We start from the raw sequence: 2,555 nt of genomic DNA on the forward strand, positions 1-2,555 counted from the left end.
ACCGGCTGCTGAAGGAGGCTGAGGCCCCGAGTGCAGCCCCGAGGAGCCAGGACAGCCCGAGATTGAAGATGCCTCGTCTCACCTCCAAGCCTGGGTCTTCCGGGAGCCGTCACACCTCTGTTGGGCAGAGTCCAGGTAAACCCACCTGGCTTCTCCCCACCCTGACCCCACTGTGGTCTGCCCACCACCTGTCCTGGATGCTTAATGTACCTGCACCCTAAGCTCAACATCATGGCCCACCATGGACATATGTCGGTGTCTGCCAAGCCGGAGCCTGAGCGTTCTCTCCAGGAAAGCCTGCTTTCTGTTTAACTTTTAAAAATTACTTCTGCGAGGCCAGGGGCTCAAGCAAAGGCTCAGAGTTAGGAGTGTGCAGAGACACGGGTGCTGGGGAGAGCAGCCCTCCTGCAGGGGCGCCTCAGAGGGCGGGCGCACGGCGAGATCTGCTGTTGTTTTCTAACGGTGGCAAAATACACTTAACAAAAAATTCCCCATCTGCATTGTTTTTAAGTGTGCAGCTCAGTGGCATTAAGTGCATTCACACTGTCGTGAAGCCATCACCACCATCATCTCCAGAACTTTCTCACCTTCCCAAAAGGAAACTCTGTCCCCATGAAACACTGACTCCCCAGCCCTCCCCCAGCCCCTGGCCCCAGCATCTACTTCATGTCTCTGTGGATGTGACTCCTCCAGGACCTCCTGTGAGTGGAACCAGACAGTATTTGCCCTTCTGTGTCTGGCTTATTTCTCTGAGCATCATGTCCTTGAGGTTCACCCGGGTCGTAGCAGGTGTCAGAATCTCCTTCCTTTTTTTAAAATTAATGGATCTATTTATCTATTTATTTATTTATTTATGGCCGTGCTGGGTCTTTGTTGCTGCGCGCGGGCTTCCTCTAGTTGCAGCGAGCAGGGGCTACTTTTCGTGCGGTGCGCAGGCTTCTCATTGCGGTGGCTTCTCTTGCTGTGGGGCACGGGCTCTAGGCATGCAGGCCTCAGTAGTTGTGGCTTGTGGGCTCAGTAGTTGTGGCTCACGGGCTTAGTTGCTCCGTGGCATGTGGGATCTTCCCGGACCAGGGCTTGAACCCATGTCCCCCTGAAGTGGCAGGCAGATTCTTAACCACTGCGCCAGCAGGGAAATCCTATGCTTAATTCCTTTAAAAAATTTTTATTTACTTTATCTAATTTATTATTATCATTATTATTATTATTATTAATTTTGGCCACACTGTGAAGCATGCAGGATCTTAGTTCCTTGACCAGGGATGGAATTCGTGCCCCCTGCAGTGGCGGCACGGAGTCTTAACCACTGGACCACCGGGGAAGTCCCTGTACGCTTAATTCTTTAAGGAACCACCAGACTGTTCTCCACAGCGGCTGCCCTATTCTCATTCCCATCAACAGTGAACGAGCGTTTCACTTTCTCCACATCAATACCTGTTCTAAGCCCCATTCTTATCTGAACCTCACTATCCTCATCTATTAAATGGGCTCATGGCTCCTCCCACAGACCTGCCGGGTGACCCCATGAAAGAGGCTATTTAGGGTACTTCCTTGGTGGTCCAGTGGTTAGGACTCTGTGTTTCCAATGCAGGGGGCCCGGGTTCGATTCCTGGTCAGGGAACTAGATCCTGCATGCTGCAAGTAAGATCTCGCATGCTGCAACTAAGATCCTGCGTGCTGCAACTAAGAGAGCCTGCATGCTGCAACCAAGACCCAGCACAGCCAAATAAATAAATATTTAAAAGAAAGAAAGAAAGGAAGACAGTGTTTGGATGTCATGCTTTGTTTTGCTTTGGGGGGGGACAACGTTTGTCCCTGGGCTGTCGGGGAACCAGTGAAGTAACACTGGTTGGGTTGTTGTGTGTGCGCGCACACGCGCGTGTTTGCCACCCCCGGGAATTCGTCTAGAGAGCTGCTGGGAGATGAACGGCCCAGGAGAAGGGACGCCGCCGTCATGCACGCACGCACGCACGCGCAGACACTCAGATCCACGTCGCATGCACGCATGTTCCCAGAGCAGGGGTCGCGGGGCTGACGGCCACCGAGACTGAGTTTCCCAACCCACGGTGGGGCCGCCTCAGATGACGTGCAGATGTGCAGCCCGGGAGGGCCTGGGAGCCCGGCAATAAAAACAAACACGCCGGGGCCGCGTCCAGCAGCGAGCTCCGTCCCGGCCTGCACGTGGGGTGCTGGAAGTCTGCACGGGGTGGGGTTGGCCCCTTCCTGCTAGGCCACTGTGGCTCCCAGACACGTGCGGAGCCCAGGGGGGACAGGGTCAGCAGCATGGGAGGGGCCGGGGCTAAAAGCAGCTGCCAGCCAGCCTCAGACATCTGGAAATCAGGCGGCCTGGGCACTCCTTTTGTTCTGAGCTCACTGACTCTGCATACAGTCACCCGGGCCCCCCATCACGTGTGCAAAGCTCTGTGTTTCCTTTGCAGGCTTGCAGGCTGGGGCACCAGGGCAGCAGATATTGTTTTCTATGCTGAGCAACAAATCACCACCATCGAGTATCTCAGGGTTTGGGGGGTCAGGAGTCAGGGCACAGCTAAGCTGGG

At 54.7% G+C, this 2,555-nt stretch overlaps 1 non-coding gene across 1 annotated transcript; it reads left to right on the forward strand.

Moving 5' to 3' along the window:
• Nucleotides 1-1,548: 1,548 nt before the first annotated feature.
• TRNAG-UCC (transfer RNA glycine (anticodon UCC)) lies at nt 1,549-1,621 on the forward strand. The gene has a single exon. It is a non-coding gene; the product is annotated as a tRNA-Gly (tRNA).
• The last annotated feature ends 934 nt before the right edge of the window (nt 1,622-2,555 follow it).

This window comes from Lipotes vexillifer, unplaced genomic scaffold (assembly GCF_000442215.2).
Source record: "Lipotes vexillifer unplaced genomic scaffold, Lipotes_vexillifer_v1.1 scaffold225, whole genome shotgun sequence".
In the NCBI taxonomy this organism is placed as follows: Eukaryota; Metazoa; Chordata; class Mammalia; order Artiodactyla; family Lipotidae; genus Lipotes; species Lipotes vexillifer.